The following is a 17634-nucleotide window of genomic DNA, read 5'->3' as shown; positions in this document are numbered from 1 at the left end:
GAGTCTGTGCACAAACCCTGAGCACGTTTAGAACCAGAGAGGTACAAGAGCCACCCCCAGTGCTTGCCCCCAAGGGCCCAGGGGACTCTGTCTGCTCAGCCAGGGGTGCTGGGTGCCACCCAGCACTTGGAATGGGGACACCCGTGTTGGTGTCACTCGTGGTGTGGTGGAGGGGCTGCCCCTCTGGCACCCAGGGTGGAGGGTCTCTGCCTTCAACCCTCGTGCTCCCCAGAGCCACCAGCAGCTCCTGAGGCAGCTGGAGAGTGTTTGAAAAGCAGCAGAATGGTAGAATTGTTTAGTTTGGAAAAGACCTCTAACACTATCGTGTCCAACTGTTCCCCCAGCACTGCCAATGCCACCCTGAAACCATTTCCCCACTTGTCTTCTGAACACCTCCAGAGATGGGGACTCCACCACTGCCCTGGGCAGCTGTGCCAGTGCCAGTGCCTGACCACCAGTTCAGGCAAGAAATTTTCCCCTGAATCCGACCTAAACCTCCCCTGGCACAGCTTGAGGCTCTGTCCTCTCCTCCTGTCCCTTGTTCCCTGGCAGCAGAGCCCGACCCCCCCAGCCCCCCCCTCCTGTCAGGGGGTTGCAGAGCCAGAAGGTTCCCCCTGAGCCTCCTTTGCTCCAGGCTGAGCCCCCCCAGCTCCCTCAGCTGCTCCTGGTGCTCCAGCCCCTTCCCAGCTCTATTCCCTTCCCTGGACACTCCAACCCCTCAATGTCTTTCTTGTCATGAGGGGCCCAAAACTGATCCCAGGATTTGAGGGGGGGCCTCATCAGTGCCCAGCACAGGAGTTGGTCACTGCCCTGGTCCTGCTGGGCACATTATGGCTGATAAATTGGTGACAACCTCAGGAATAAATCAGGAGCAACTCACAGAAAGCAGCAAAGTCTTGCCACCTCCAAAATGAGGGTAATGAGGGAGAGCCAGACCAGGAGCACTGATAGGGAATGATTACAGTGAGTATTGATTTTTCTGGAGGAGTAAATCACAGATCACATTAGGAGGTACAGCCCCTCTCTGCAAGGCACAGTGCAAGTGATCCAAGGGACAGTCTTGGCTCCAGAGACCTTCTGATCATGGTCAGGCTTTGGGAACTGGAAACCCCTGTGGAGCATCCTTGCTGCCACCTTCTCAGCTTTACATGGGGGATTTTGGAATTTAATTGAAACATCTGAAACCACTGAATTCCGTTAACAGCCCTAATCTGCCTTAATTTAACTGTGCATGGGGGTTTTGAAGTGTAAGTAGGTTAACAGGTTTAATACTCCAGTTCAGACCCTCTGGCATGGACCTGTTTTCGTTCTGGTTTCTGGCATTGCAGGGGAGGCTGAGCTCCATAAACATGTCTGTCAGGATTTACACCTCTCTGCACCCCTGTGGAGACTTTAAAACAAAATCTGAGTTACCTGTTTGCAGTGGGCTGGTTGTGCTGGTCCCAGCTTGGAGCCAGGAGCACCACTGTGGGCTCTGGAGTGCTGAGGGAGCTTTAGCTGCTGCTGCTGCTCCCGGTGTTGGAGCTGTCAGGGACCATCAGGGGTGTGTTCCTTGGTGGGATTGCACATCACACACCTGCCCATTGCCCCAGGAGACTCAGTGCTGTGTCAGCAGTGTGGGGAGGGAGAGATTGGATCGACCAGGTCGAGGATGTTGATGTTGTCTGGTGGAAATCTGGCTGTGTCTGTATTGGAACAAAACTCCTGAATCAGTTAAAAAACACTTTTGTGCATCTCAGGTTGTCAACCATTTTTATTATAGAGACCCTTCTCACTTGCTCTTTCCCTTTAGATTCATGTTTGCTTCCCACTCTGCACCAAAGCACCTGGGCTGTGGGTGGATTTTATGAGCAGAAGGGAAGTGTGACCCCAGTCCTGCTCTGCTCTGTGAGAGAGAAGTTGGTTACAGACTGACACATCAAAGATCGCTTGAAATGGCTTTTTGCCTGGCCATTACACCCCCCTCCTCCTCCTGATCCAGCCCTTGCAGTAATTCAGAGGAGCTCCAGGGGTGGTAGGTGGTCCCAGTGCCATCACTGCAGGGCTCTGCCTGTGGCACAGGGACACCGGCTTGGCCCAGGTGCAGTTGCACCGACCTGTTCCATGGCTCAGGGAAGTACCTGTGTTAGGGGAAGAGCCCTTCATCCACCCAAACCTGCTTTCCAAGCACTTGGCATCTCCCAGGAGTGCATCCTCCTGTCTGTGTGTGCCAACAGCACGTGGCTGCTCTGCCTTGGTGACCTGAGAGGGACAAGGAGTCACCTGTAGGAAAGTCCCTTCAGCCCTGGGGGTGGGAATCTCCCTCTGACCATCTTGGTTTGTCCTGTCCAGTGCAAAGGAGGCTGGGTGTGCTCTGGGGTGGTGCTCATGGGGGATGGTGGACACAGCAACTCAAAGCAGCCCTTCTGCACCTCCAGAAGGTGTCAGGGCTGAATGGAGCACCCTTGGGACCCTGGGCAGAAGTGACCACCCTCTGCACTGTGGGGTGGTGAGGGATAGCACAGGTTGCCCAGAGAAGCTGTGGCTGCCCCTGGATCCCTGGAAGTGTCCAAGGCCAGGTTGGACAGGGCTTGGAGCAACCTGGGCTAGTGGGAGGTGTCCCTGCCCATGGCAGGGGGTGGAACTGGATGGGCTTTAAGGTCCCCTCCAACCCAACCCATTCTGTGGTTCTGTGACATATGAGGCACAAGCAGAGCAGATGCCTCCAGGGGTTGGGGCTGTTCCAGACTGTCTCAGCAGGGTTGCAGGGAGGGGTCTTGCTGTGAATCCCTTTTAGTGCTGGGCCTGAGGGCGTCTCCAGAAGTGCTGCAGGGTGTGCAGTGTTGGGGGGCATTTGGAGATGGTCTCTACAAAACCCACAAAGATGGTGAAGGGTCTGGAGGGGCCGTATGAGGAGCAGCTGAGGGCACTTGATGTGTTCAGCCTGGAGAAGAGGAGACTGAGGGCAGAGCTCATCAGGGGCAGCTCTGATCTCTGCTCCCTGTGAGCAGGGACAGGACCCAGGGAATGGCTGGAGCTGTGTCAGAGCAGGGTCAGGTTGGATCTTAGGAAAAGGTTCTTCCCCCAGAGGGTGGTTGGCACTGACCAGGCTCCCCAGGGCAGTGGGCACAGCCCCAAGGCTGCCAGAGCTCCAGGGGTGTTTGGACAACACTCTGAGGGACAGGGTGGGATTGTTGGGGTGTCTGTGCAGGGCCAGGGGTTGGGCTGGGTGATCCTGGGGGGTCTCCTCCAGCTCTCAGGAGATTCTGTGAGGATGAAGCTTTCACTGGAGGCACACACACACTGCTGTGCTTCCTGGGCTTACAGGATTATTTGGGCTGCACAAGTCAGCAGGGACTGAGGATGGAGAGATCCAGGCTGCAAATGGCCAGCATAGAAAAGCAGCTGCCCTGGGAATCGCTGCTCCCTCTGCAGGAGCTGCACTCAGGGCCAAGGAGAAACCTGCAGAACCAAGGGGGGATATCTCTGGGAGCTGGTCCCCAAGGCCAGGATCCTGCAGCCTCTGCAGCACCACCAAGTCCTTCTCTTCCTTTCTCTGTGCCTGGGGAGAATGGAGAGGGAAGAACATATTCCTGACTTGTAAACCCCACTTTGGAAAGTCTCCAAGAGTTCTTTCTACCACCTGCTTTTTACAGGCTCAGTTAAATTTTGGTTTAACCAGGGCTGGATATTTAACTGGCCCGAGATACCAGTTAATGTGGGAAAAGCAGAACCCTCCCAGGGACGGGGGTGAGGGTGAAAGGAAGGAGAGAGCTTGGCAGGGAGTTGCCAGTGCTGAACTAAAACACTGCCCATATGTCTGTGAAAATAAGATATCTGCACTTTATTTCTTCTGCAGGAGCTCCAGTGGGACCTTTTGCATGCTTTGAGAGTAGTGTTCAGCCTACCCCAAAATACAATTTTTAGTCAATGAACTACTCATCTGGAAATGTTCTTCCCAGCTTTACTCTAGCAGTGCTTTATTTGTTGTGTTCATAAAACCATGTTCTCTGCCACGCTGATACCCCCATTCACTCTCTTCACCTCATTTACAAAGGAGCAGAGGAGAGGTGCTTTGTCTCTGCACCATCTAAAATATATATTAGTACTTTCACATGGCATGGACCAAGCATTTTACTGGTCAAATAACCTTGCTTCAGGATAAAATTTTCCCACTTTCCTGTAGGAGAAAATCCTCGTTTTTAAACACCCGTTGTAAATTAAGACCTTGGTATTTTCTAAAGCCCCTCACTTTCCTGCCTCATCATTTATAAGCTTCTAATCCCTTTAATCTTCCTAGTCAGGAGAGGTTCAGGCAGCAGGGAGCTTTGTAAAGGTGTGGGGATCTCACCAAATTCCTGTGTAATGCCCTCCTGCTCCGTGCTCTGGGTGACTCTGAGGTGACACTTTACCCAGCTGAGGGAGGGAGATCAACAACAGGGCAGTTCCCAGAGGGTGGGATAATGATTCCATGAACTGAAAGCTGGTTAAGAACAAACCAGCTTTCTAAACCCTTTCCTCTCCCATCTTCTGGGAGTTTTACCCATTTTCACCACGGCACATTTGGGATGGACCATTCACCTCCTTCACTGCACAGCACCAGGGACAGGGACAGGGACAATGCTGCTGTGCTGCCCTTGGCAGGTGACAAACTCCATGTGACAAACTGGAGGCACAATCTGTGCGGAGCATCAAGATGACCAAATTTGGGCTTGGCTGCAATTTCTACATCTGGACCTATTTAATGCTGGGTTTTGCCCATCTCCTCCTCCTCCAGCCACATTTCATTTCCCAGAGGCTTAAACTGATCAGCAGAGAGAACAGAGCAACTTCCAGAGGTGTTGTGTTGCCCAGATGGACAACTAACTCATAAGGGGAGACCTGAAATGTGAAGGGGGCAGGAATTGTCTCATCCATGGCTCAGTCATGGAGCTTCTGCTCAGAAGTTCTGGTGGTTTTTCCAGAGCTTCTGTTTCCCAAAAGCAGGTGCCTCCCTGGTGGGGCTGTCTGGGTGCTGCTGGAGGGACACCTCCCTCTTTAGCCAAGTCTCCATCCAAGCTGATGTTTTACTGTTCAGGTTTCATAGTGAAAACGTGCCCTAAGTCAAACATCTTAAAGGAGTCTGAGATTATTGATATTCTTGCCATCTCTATAAACCCAGCTTGGGATCTTACTGTGAAATGGTCTCTCTTGACTGAAGGTGTGCATGAGATGACTGGCATTAGTGGTCTTACAGATTTTGTCTACAGCAGGTACCACTGGCACCATTTGCATTTACAGTGGCTTTTCAGGTGGTTCACAGCCATGAAATCTTCGTGACTTTGTCTTGAACCCAAAAAGCAGCTCCTGTGGGCTGTGGCACAGGGGGGTTGCAGATCATAGTGAAAGAAGAAGGATTTCTCCCAGAGTTCCCATGTAAGGTGCTCCAGAGGGTGAGGTTTCCAGGATCATCACCTTTCATGGAGAGCCCTCCCAGTTTCAGCTGTGCTTCCAAACTGGCAGCCAGTCACAGGGACAAAATGCGCGTGAGGCACAGAGACAAGAAATTAAATAACTTTTAGGAAGTGACTGCAGGGATATTTATTCCTCCCCACTCATGAGCCAGAGGTCCTCTGGGCAAGGAGTGCTGTGGGAAACACCTCTGCAAAGCCAGGAAGATCAGCACAACTTTGGGAATTCTTCCTTTGGAAAACAAATGTTTTGGATGGCCTGATATGCTAAAAGCTGGTGTGGTGCCCCATGAGCTGCAGGTAGCAGAAAGCAAGGCATCCTTCTCTCCCCATCACATCTCTGGTCCATCCCAATGCTCCCACAGGGCACTGGGCTCGTGGAGCTGCAGGATGTTCCCATGGGTGGGAATCCTCAGCCAGGGGGGCTCTGTGGGGGACCAGTTCCCTCAAGGCAGACCCCTGAGGGCCAACATATTCAGTAGGTGGTGAAGATTCTCCTGAACCCACCTGGCCTCTTCCAGAAATCCAGAGGTTTCTCCAAGCTCCTGGAGATCCCCTGCCTCACAGCAGCTGATGGAGAGAGTTCTGGCCAACCCATGAACTCAGCAGCTGCTTTTTCCCTCCCTCGCACTCTTCATGAGTTTGGTTTTTTAAAAAATGAGCATTTTTAAAATAAACACCCTTTTCTCTTTATTCCTACCGTGTCTGAGGGACGTGGTTTAGTGGTGCACTTGGCAGTGTTGGGTTAATGATTGGACTCAGTGATCTTAGAGGGGGTTTCCCAACCCAAATAATTCTGGGCTTTTAAGATTCTGAAGTGGTTGGGGGACCTTTGCTCTTGTCCACTGCACGGGCATCATGGGAGCTGTGGTTTGCAAAATCCAGACAGGTTTCACAGCATCACCCGCTCCCCAGTGGGTTCCCAGTACAGTCATTAAATGGGAGTGCCAAATGCTGCCCCGCTGCCACTACAGACTCCACCTGCAAAGAACCAAGAGCTGTCACTGTGACCTAACAAAATTGAAGTCTTGTGGGTGAAGGGGGGTTAGGAAAACACTTCAAAATGGAATTTCCTTGCTTTCTCTGTCTCCAGTGTTGGTGTGGTGCAGCAGTGAGTCCCTAAGCAATAACCACGTGGTGAAGGGAGCTGTTGGCATGTCTCAGACTCCTTTATAAAATATAAATGCTTAACATTATGAAGCCTCCTTGCCTCTTCCAGAGCCAGACTCTCACCAGAGCATTCAGTGGGTCACAAGGGCTTGTGGGTGCCATACCTGGGGGTGTATCACTGTGTGTTCCCATGCACATCCAGCACCCTGGCAAGGGGGAAGATGAGGGAACAGCTGAAACCCCAGCACAGTGAACCACAGAGTTTCATAAACCACCTCAAATTCCCCATTTAACTTCATCAGTTCCAGCTCATCAGAGAGCCCGTGCTGGCTCTGGGCTGTGGGCACAGCCATGCCAGGAGCCCCCTGGTTATTTATGGCCAGGGGCAGCAGGAGGACACAGTTCACAGGCAGCTCATTTAGCACCTGCAGATGAGCACTCACAGAGGGAGCCAGTGTGGGTTGGCTGCTCAGGGTTTATCCATGAGGGTCAATAGGAGATTCCCTGTGGGGATCATCATCCATCACACTGGAACAAGCCCTGGCCATCTGAGAGCTGAGCCCAAGCTTTGAGCATGCATGGAGCTCTAGAGCAGGGGCAGCCTTCCTGGTGTCTGCCCTCCTGGGGGATGGAAAGAACGGAGGCAAACTCATCCAGGCAGGGCAGGGGGAACTCAAGGTTATGAAAATGAAATCATTCTTCTTCTTTTGCTTTTCCAATGACTGCTAGTGTTAAAATGAATAAGTGTGGAGCAGCCGTTTCCAGGCAGATCCGTTCCTGCTCACAGCTCCTGGTGACAGTCAGAGACACCCTGTGCAGTCAGGAAAGCAAACAGAGCTGAACGTCTTGGGTGAGAACTCAAAGGTCTGTGGATCAGTGGTGGGAGACACAGTCCCAGGCAGCCAGTTTTACTGATAAAAGATCAGTTTTGATGGGGTTAAATAGGATAAAATAGGGTGAACATGGGATAAATGCCTCCCTGCTTCCTGTGCATGGGCAGTGAGGGATAATCATACACCTTTGGGTATGAGGGTGTCAGGCACACACAGGGGACCCAAAGGCTGTTCTTTGTCACCTCTGCTGGTGTTCCAGGCAGTGGTGGGGTGTTGGCCACTGCCAGATGCAGCACAGGGAGCTCCTGGCACAGCCATCTGGTCCATGGTGGCAGCCCTACGACTGCAGTGCCACGGCCCTGCTGTGGTGTGGCTCCTCCAGGGCACCTCAGTGGGCTCTGGTAGGGGAAAGTTTGGAGAGAAGCTCATCTCAAAGGTTCAAGTGACACATTTTGTTGTCTGGGAAAGCAAAGTTTGCCACTGTGAGTGCTCCCTCCACCAGGCCCAACAAATTAAGGCCAAACAGGCAGTAAATGTCCATGGGCCATTACCCCTCTCACAGAGGAGGCTGTGTGATGAGGGCCAAATTGCCATTTAATGGGATCTAATTGATTTTATAAACTGTTGTGTTAACAAGAAGCTCTCCAGTGTCCCCTGCCATCCCCCAGGCAGTTTGACACGTGGGCTGTGCCCTTCCCCAGGGCTGGGAGAGCTCTGGGAGCTGCTGACAGGCACCCGCTCTGCTGTGACCCCCACCCTGGGGCTGGGGGCTGCAGAGGCCTGCAGAGCTTCCACCTCCCAGCCACGGCTCAGGGCTGGTAGCCTGGCTTCCCTGTGGGGTTTGGGAGCCTGGTGTGAGTGGGAGCAGCAGGAGTGCCTGCCTGGTGCAGGGAAGCTGTTCAGCATCCCATGGGAAGGGCGAGGTCGGGCAGCCTGTGTGGGTGAGGAGTTGCAGGGTCCTCACGGAGCCAGGCAGTGCTTGGGGCCAGCACCGGCCCCTGCCCTGGCAGGATAATTTGACTTTAAGTGGATGCCTCCATCAGGATAATCCATGGGGAGCATCCCCCATCCCAGAGCAGAGCCAGCAGGCCGTGGCAGTGCTGCTGGCTGGGGTGACAGAGGTGGCCCTGGCTCTGGTGCCATGGACAACACCAGCTGCTCTCCTGGCAAATGGGCTCTCCAGGCTTCATCCTCCTCCTCCTCCTCCTCCACAGGAGGGAGGATGCTGGTCATGTCCCCTGACCCCACCCTCAGCTCCTGCAGCCCTTTCAGCTGTGTCTCCTGCTTGGGAAGGCAGGAGATGCTCCTCCTCCCCAAAGGTTTAATGAACATGGATAAAGCCACATGCAAAGTGTCTGTTGTCCCTGAGTCCCTCAGCCTGGTGCCGTGGCAGGGACCCCCCAGCTCTGATGGTTCCAGCAGCTGTGGGGATATTTCAGTTGCTTTTTATTTAGGAATTCAGAGGGTCCCTGGCAATTGGAATGTGGCAACTCCTCACACATAACAGATGAGACGGCCCTGGAGGGGATTTGTCACTGCTTCACTCCCCTCTGGCAAGAAGGGTTCATAAGTCACAGCTGACAAATCTTTTAATGACTTTTAAACTTCATTTACAGAAAAGAACGACCATAATCAACAAACAGTGATGGGCTACTAATCTTACTGTGTTAAAAAGGGGGCCTGTGTCTTTAGCCCCTGGCGTGGGAGCTGAACGCTGGGAAGGGAGGGGTGATGCTGTCCCCCAGAAGGCCTGCCAGGGTGTGAAGGGATGAAAACAGGAGTCCCAAGAGTGCTGGCAGTCCTGAGCCATCCCACATCGTGGTATGCACGACTGACAGGGTGATACTGATGGAGGATGAGAGCACAGATGACGCCCCTTCATCCCTGGCTTTGGCCCAGCGCCCGCTGACATCGGTGGGAAATCCCCAGACCATCAGTCTGGAGGGTGGCACAGCACCCAGGAGCAGCTGTGCCCTCCACAAAGCCAGGCTTTTCTTTGCTCCCTGCATCCACAGAGAGCTGGAGAGGCACAGAGCAGTAGATGGGGAGCAGGATTTGTTGTTTTCCAGAAGGAAAAGGAATGGCTGCCAGCATAGGTCTTGAGTTGGCACCTGGAGCAGCTCAGCTGCTTTCCAGGTCTCTCTCCCCCATCCCTGCAGGCTGCACCCCATCTGAGGTGCTTTCCTTGGGGAGAGGGTGGAGCCTCAGAGGTGGCATTCAGCAAAATCCCACCTCAAGTGAAGTGGGAGCCACATCCCAACAGCTCTGCAGAGATTTGTGTCTTAATCATTGATGTCATTCTCCTACTGAATGTGTCTGAAATAATTTTGAGAGGCAAACAGCTGATGATTAACTCCGAGAGAGGAAAGGAGGATGTCAAACCCCTCAGCTGGTGAAGAATTGAGGGTTGCTATGCCAAGGACCTGCAGCTTCCCCTTTCCTGTGCTCCCTAAGGCTCCTCATCCCATGTCCTGCTCCCGCTGCCACCAGCCCAATCCCTGGAAGTCTGGCTTTGGTGACACCCATGATGTGGAGTCCTTTAGCAAGTGAGAGGACAGTCAGGTGGTTTGGAAAACATGGACAAGCATTTTGGAGGAGCAGTCTGGTCTGGGTCCCAGGGATCCCTTTGATGTGCTCTCCCAGGATCCTCAGCTCAGGACTTTACTGAGTCTCCTGGTGGTTGGGCCTTTGCTAAAATCCCCGGGGGCAGGAAGCACGTGGTGACACAGAAATCCTGATTTCTGCTCCATTACTCAGAAGAACCAGGCAGAGCCCTCATGGCTTGGAAGAGGCAGGGCTGGGGGAGGAGCAGGACCAGTTTGGCTGGGAACAGCAGCACTGGGGTGTTAAAGAAGCCGTGGTATCACAGTGCAGGACTTCAGCTTAGGAGATGAGGCTGGTGGTTGGACTCCATGCTCTGAGAGGTCCTGTCCAACCCCAGTGATTCTGTGATCCTTTGAGACACCAGCAGAGCTCAGTCAGAATGGGGTCAGCAGAGCTCCACCTGCAGCAGCTCCTCTTTGGGAGCTGGGTGGCCCTGGCAGGGGATTAAATCAACTGGTGGTGGGTTGGCAGCATGAAATGGGGTCCCTCCTGGAGCCCAGGTTTTCCCTCTAGTTCAGTGTTGCCCCGTGGTAAGAGGTCCACGTGTCCTTCCCACAGGAACCTGTGTCGTGCCCAAGGTAAGGTGGGACATGGCCCAACACTGGAGCCTGGGAGTATGAGAAATAAAAATACGTTTTTTATAGGCATATCATGAAGTTGTAAGATATCCAAGTTCAAAAAAAACCTGGACTTGAGTATCAGGGTCTTTTTCGGCCAGATAAGGGAAATGCAAGAGTTCTTAAAAATCTTTTGGGGCCATTTTTGTACAAAAGGGTTCTTTTCTCTCTTTGGGTTAAGAACAACGGAAGATCCATCATCTTTGACAGGGGACACCTTGCAGCCAATCGGAATAAAAGGAAAGCCCCTTTTCAGAGAAAAGAAACCTTTTTAGGCAAAAATGAATATATTAAACTTATCTGAAAAAGAGTGGGATTTTGTGAAACTATAAAATGTATAAGATGTAAGGCCAAAGGTTCTTTTCCCTGGAAACTCGGTGAGGGAAAAACCCGGTGCACCAAATAAATTCTTCTTTGTTTCTTTGTTCCCTGAGTTTATGAGATCTTTCTAAATTTAAAAGAGGAGTATTTCTCACAGGAGGACTCTTGGACATGGCCAGAGAGGTTTGGGATGAGGAGGAGAGCACTGGGCTCATGGACTGGGACCCGAGGCTCCTCTGTGGCCAGACTGGGAGCCCTGCTCTCCCACCCCTCCCTGCCGTGAGCAGGGGATGCTGAAAGCAGCAGAACAATGGCAGTTCATTAACAGCTAAGAAAGTTCCCGGCAACTTCACTTGTTTTTCCTCATAAATAAATCATTTGCTGCTAAAACAACAATTGGGCTGCAGGGGGAGGTTGGTCATTAAGGAACATCAACTCAATGGGCAGCTGATGAGAACCTGTCTCCACTGTGTGCCAGTGGGAGGGGGGGCATGGAAACATTGCGTTTTCCTGTTAGGCTGGGAATGATAAAGAATTAAAGAATAATTCTCAAGAAATTAGTCATGGCCAGCCATTAATGAGCATCTCAGTAACACACTAATGAGCTGGCTTCAGATGCCTGTAAAAAAGGCTTTTAATTAGATTAATACATGTAGCATTGTCCATCACCCTGTAGGTAATCATCAGGTTTTGCACCAGTGGGAATACAGATGATATTCTATTTAATTGCTGTTGCCTTTTCATTCTCTTCCTTTCTTTTTTTCTTTTAAATATTCTTTCCTCCAAAGAATTCTGTTTCTGTTCTCGAACATAACCTAAATGTTATCCATGGAATTCTGCATCTGAAAGAGCTGCCAGACTGGGCTTATCTGATTCAATTGACCTTTAAAATTTATTTTGCTGCTGTCAAAAAGAATGTTGGTCTATTCACGAGAGATTTCTGGGGTGATTAGAAGCAGAGACTCCAGAAAACTCTACTTGTTGCATAGTCTGCAATCAGAGGACAGTCTTAGTTGGGGTGGGCTTTTAGGAGAAAAGTGCCTTAATTTAAAATATGTTTTCATGGAAAAGCAGAGTGCAGAAGAGTTCAGTGTGAATGGGGAGACCATGTTCAAGTAGACAGTAAAGGAACTGCTGAGGAGCTCCTTCTCACAGGGTGATGAAACCCAGGGATTGATCCCTGTAGGCCTCAGAAGATGCCTTAATTCTTGCTTCTAGCTCAGTGCTGACAGTGGGATTTCTTTTTTGACCTCGTATCCTGTCAGGACTCCCATGTTTTAGGTGCAGTTTTGTTAGTGTGGGAGTGGAGACACAAATTTAACCCCCCAAGGTTACTACCTGCATGAGCATCCTCATCAGGATGACAGACATTCTGGTTTTCAAAGGAATTCTGCTCTGAGCTGCAGGGCAGGACTGAGGCTCAGGGCACTTGGGGTGCTCCTCACTGTCCCATTGCTCTGCTGGTGGGACACAGTTGGTCTGATGTGGCCCAAAGAGAGGCTTTGGCCTTGTCAAGCAGATGGAGATGGTGGATTCCCCATCCCTGGAAGTGTCCAAGGCCAGGTTGGATGGGGCTTGGAGCAACTTGGGCTAGTGGAAGGTGTCCCTGCCCATGGCAGGGGGTGGAACAAGTCAATCTTTAAAGGTCCCTTCCAACACAAACCATTCCATAACTCTTTGGGGTAACACATTACGTGCAGAGGTGGTGTAGGAGAGCAGCTCTAGCAGGACCCCACACCTGAGCAATGAGCTGTGCAGCATTTGGAGGGAGCCCCAGATCTGTGGAGACACACAGGGAGAGGAGCAGGGCTGCCCCAAGGGCTACCTGGATGGATCTCAGTGTCCAGCTGAGGTCATCCCTTTATCACACTTATTAGGAAGGATTTAAAGCTCTAATGAATAGATTTTTAAGCTTCTACAGGCATGGATAATATGTTGGACAGATGGTAACGAGCCACAGCTATAAACTATGTGCTTGACCTGATAGACTCTGTGACCATTGCACCTTTAACAGCTGATTAAATACTTATTACAACAGCTATTGATTATTTATGGCTCCTTCATGAAGGATTTCAGTTGCACTGAAATTGAAACCAGAGCCAGGTTTTCAAAGGATTGGCAGGTTTTCTCCAGTTCAAAATGACTTGTTTTAGTCAAAAATTAATAAAGGGAGACTCTGCACAGCAAGATGGAGAGTTGAGGGAGGTCTGTGAGGGAGCTGATTCTGCTCACACACAGTCTGAGTGTGTGGGATGGTGCAGCCTCCACCCGAGCAGGGGAAGGGAACAGGGTGGGGAGCAGCTCCCCCCTCACTCACCCCATAAACTGGGAGCTGAGTGCTCGGTGGGGCAGGCATTGAGGGCAGTCAGGAACAGTCCCAGGAGTTTCCAGGTGCTTACAAAGGCAGGAATGTCTGGATGTTCTCCCAGGGGGTGCAGGGGCACCACCACCTCTGTCCTTATGGGCTGTCCAGAGCTGGGACAGTGCTGGTGTCTCCCTTCAGGTCGGGTGTTAACAGGATTTCATGCTTCCAAGGAAAACACGGGGTGGAAGCCGGGCTGAAACTGGGCTCCCTGAGCTGCCTGCTCAGAGGGGGAGCCTCTGCAGGGGCTGGGAGTGATGGCCACTGACAGAACCTGAACCAGGGCAGGGCTGGGCTTAGCCAGATGGGAGCCTGATGGCCTCAAGTAGTGCCAGGAAAGGCTTAGATTGGATGTTAGGAAAAAATTCCTCCTGGAAAGGGTTGTCGAGCACTGGGACAGGCTGCCCAGGGCAGTGGTGGAGTCACCATTACTGGGAGTGTTGGAATAGCCCCTGGAATGTGGTTTAGTGGTGAGCATGGAGGTGGTGCTGGGTTGATGGTCGGACTTGGTGTTCTTAGAGGTCTTTTGCATCCCTGGTAGTTCTGTGATCTGCAAGGTGGAGCCCTGGGAAGTGTTTGGAACAATTCCCAGAGCCTTGTCTGCTGGGAGGGGGGAGAGCCCAAAACAGCACTCAAGGACCCCCTCCCTCTGCAGTGAGAGGATCCTCCCTCACTGGGATGTGCTTGGTTGCACTTTACAGGGGGAACAAGATTTGCAAAGGGACCCCCCAGCTTCAGACCCAGCTAGTCTGGCTCTTGCTGAGCTCATCTGCAGCTCTCAGCATAGCAGAGATTTCCCCAAAAGACAGCCCTGGTGCTGCAGAACCAGTCTAAGAATTGTGACATCTTTCTCTGTGCCCTTTTTTTAATAACTTCCTGGTCCTTTAACAATTCTTTCTGGTAGAATCGAAGCTGTTCTCCCCAGAAAAGCCAAGAACTGGTTTCCTCCCAGTTTCTTCTATTTATTGAAGCTCAGCAATGAAGAGGGTCTTCCTGCTCTCCTGAGCCCTCCGGGTTTCTGTGCAGGACTTGGGGACTCAGATGTTATTAGAAAGATTGCAGGGTTTGTGTTGGTTATTAAACCAACACTTCAGAGCCTGGCTCTGCTGTTTGGGGACTCACTAGCAAATTACTCAGGGCTCTCTGGGGGGAAAATGATTGGCACTGGAGCTGCTGGGGCCTGTGATTCCGGGCTCATGTGCAGTTCTGTGCTCTCGGTGGGGCTGTGCAGTGCCATCAGGGGAGTCTCTCTGTCTTGCAGCTGGCCATGTTTCTCTTTAAAACTGCCTTTTTTCAGCTCAAGGGACCGTTTTAGTCAGAAAACAGGTTGCCCAGAGAAGCTGTGGCTGCCTCTGGATCCCTGGAAGTGTCCAAGGCCAGGTTGGACGGGGCTTGGAGCAACCTGGGCTAGTGGAAGGTGTCCCTGCCCATGGCAGGGGGTGGAATGAGATGGGCTTTAGGGTCCCTTCCAAACCAAACCAGGAAGGAAGGAAGGAAGGAACCAACCAGCTCACTTCCGGCAATCTCATCCCTAAGTCTCCTTATGTCTTTGGGGGCATTTGGCAGCAGGAAGTGTAACTGTGATGTGTCTGTGGCCCTTGGTGAGGCTGGTGGCACACACCCCTCCACCCCAGACCTCTCCTGTCTGAGCCTCAGTTTCCCTTGCAGAAAACAGGGATAATCCTAGTACTCTGTCCTCGATGTTCTCTGGGGTCCTACAGGGAAAGAACCCCTTTGTACATTCATTTATTCATGTTCAAGTGCCATTCCTAGTTGCCTTTTGTCTTGTTCTCTTTTCCAACTCAATCCATCTCGTTGCAGCTGTGGGTTGGGGGCTGAAAGGTGAAAGGACAGCTGTGGAAATGCACCAGCTGATGACAGTGATGGTTGTTAGAATGTCCATCTCTACCCAGGAATAGGTGTCTCTGCTCCGTGTGTGGTTTTAACCAGACACATCACCAAGATGTTCTGGCTCAGGCTCTCTGCTTTTTGCATGGCATATCAAAGCTCTAGTGGCTGCAGGAGGACACTGTTCCATGGCTGGAGAGCTGTGGAGGGGACACTGAGCCTCCATGGTGGTGGCTGTGCTGGATTTAGTCTGGACACAGCACAGAGTGCCCTGGAATGCAGTGGGGGGGAGTGTGAAATGTTAGCAGTGATGACTAAAATATCCTTCTCCAGTTTTTACAGTCAGGGGCCAAGGAGTGGTGTAAAATGACTATTGTGCCTGAGAGGAACCAGAAATGAGTGGGACAGAGAAGACAAGGGAGGCTGTTTTCTCCAGGGAATGCTGGGCTTGCACGAGCAGCAGAAGAGCCCTTTGCACAGAGTGTTTGAGCACTGAGGGGTTTATAAGGTGCAAAGTGAGACTTGGGCAAGCACTTGTTAGCTGGGAGACCCCAAAAGCTCTGAGCAGTGCTGTGCTGGAAGCCTCAGCTCCCCAGCCTTGGCCTTCCCAGCCCTCCGTGCCAAATCCCTGCCTGTGCAGGGCCAGCAGTGTGTGGGCAGATGGCCCTGGGAGAGCATCCCATCTGCAGAGGCGGCGGGTTCCCACTGGCTCCTTCCCAAGCCCTTCCCAGCAGCACAGCCCTCACCTTGCCTGACCTTGGCTTTGCCATCTGGTGGCCCCGTCCCATCGTCAGCAACTCCAGGCACAGCTCCTGCACAGACCTGCCCTGTCCTGACACGGCCCCGGAGCCACCGAGGCTTCCAAGGGAAGGCTGTGCCCAGGGAGGGGGTGCTGAGCACCCAACCCATCACCCCTCCCTACAATGAGGGCTGAGAGTCACTGCTCTCATCTGCAGCCTCTAGGGCCGAAGGCTTTATGGGATTGTTGGGACTGAGCATCCCAGGTGGGGAGGAGAGGAGACAGCACAGGAGAGACAGCACAGTCACTGTCACTGCCACGTGACATCCCTGAACCCCCAGGGACAGCCAGGGGGTCACAGCAGGGCTGGCGTGTCCCTGGGGTAGCAAGACCACCCAGGGAACAAGCAGAGCACTTGCTGGTCCAGCTGCAGGGAGCGTGTGGGAAGGTCACAGGAGCCAGAAGGAGGTGGGGATGGACAGCAGGAACCTGGAGAGGTGCAGGTTCCCTTTCACCCCCTCACCTCCATGGCAGCCAAGGTTTTACCTGGGAGATGCCTTGGGAGATGCCTTAGGAGATATCCCTCTGCAGCTGAAGGTCCATCTGGTCCCTTCGTGCCCCCCTGAGAAACAGCTTCACCCAGGTCTTTAATTTTTAAAGCAAACCTGTCCATTGACAGCTGCAGAGCTGGCTCATGTTGCACCCGCTGAGAGGGGACACACAGCTCACCAGATCTGGGGGGAAACACACCTTTATCCCCCCTTCCTACCCCATCCTACCTGAATCCTCCAGCCAGCCTGTTCTATCCCACACACAGAGGCAGCTCGACCCACAACCCTCCTACACAGGCTGCAGGAGCTCAGCCCCTGATGGACCTGGAGTGTGCAGCTGCAAACAGCTGGGCAGAGCTTCAGGCTGTTGTGGATAACACCTGCCTGGGCTGGTCAGTCCTTGGGAAGTCCCCTGATTTGGGGGAGCAGCAGTAAAGCTCTTCAGTGGTGGGGTGTGAAAGCAGAGCCCAGGGGTGTGTTTGATTGGAACACTGGATTTAATTTTGAGGAAGAGAGAACATTCCTCCTGCCTGCAGCTGGGCCACACCTGGAAATGGTGTGGCCAAATTTGACCAAGCTCCTTGCTTTCAGTGGCAAAGTGTGTGGCACACACCCCTCCACCCCAGACCTCTCCTGCCTGGGCCTCAGTTTCCCTGGCAGAAAACAGGGATAATCCCAGTTCTCTGTTCTTGAAGTTTTCTGGGGTACAGGTAAAGAACCCCTTTATACATTCATTTATTCGTGTCCAAGTAGCATTCCTAGTTGCCTTGACATGGCAAGTTGCCTTGACACTTGCCTAGGACATGGCATGGTTGGTGACTACCCTAACTTCAGGAAGGCTTTTGACATGGTCTCCTGCAGCATCCTGGCATCCAGATGGGATACAAGCCTGGATGGGTGGCTCCCAGAGCAGTGCAAGCTGGATGGTGGGCTCCAAGGGCAGGGAGAAGGGCTCATACTCTGCCCAGAGGCCAGTTGTGAGGGCAGCTCCTCCAGGAACTGGGAATGGGGGAAAGGAGGGCCATGGGTACACAGCAAAATGGGTGGGAGACGGGCATAGAGTCTGGCAGATAAGCAAGGATGGAAAAGTGGGACTGCATCATCTGGAGGGGAGGCAGCTAAGAGAGGCCAAGGGTGTCCATGGGGCATGGCCTGGGGTGGGTGACAGAGGTGCCAGGGCAGGTTTGCTCTGAAACAGAAGTTACAGGCAACTACAGCTG

At 52.5% G+C, this 17634-nt stretch overlaps 1 protein-coding gene across 1 annotated transcript in view; it reads left to right on the top strand.

Moving 5' to 3' along the window:
• The window catches only part of RALY (RALY heterogeneous nuclear ribonucleoprotein), a 120101-nt gene that overhangs the window by 80151 nt on the left and 22316 nt on the right, over positions 1 to 17634 (top strand). The window lies entirely within an intron of this gene.

Source organism: Chiroxiphia lanceolata, chromosome 17, assembly GCF_009829145.1.
Source record: "Chiroxiphia lanceolata isolate bChiLan1 chromosome 17, bChiLan1.pri, whole genome shotgun sequence".
In the NCBI taxonomy this organism is placed as follows: domain Eukaryota; kingdom Metazoa; phylum Chordata; class Aves; order Passeriformes; family Pipridae; genus Chiroxiphia; species Chiroxiphia lanceolata.
Note: the sequence above shows the minus strand (reverse complement) of the source record. Positions and strands in the feature narration are given on the sequence as shown.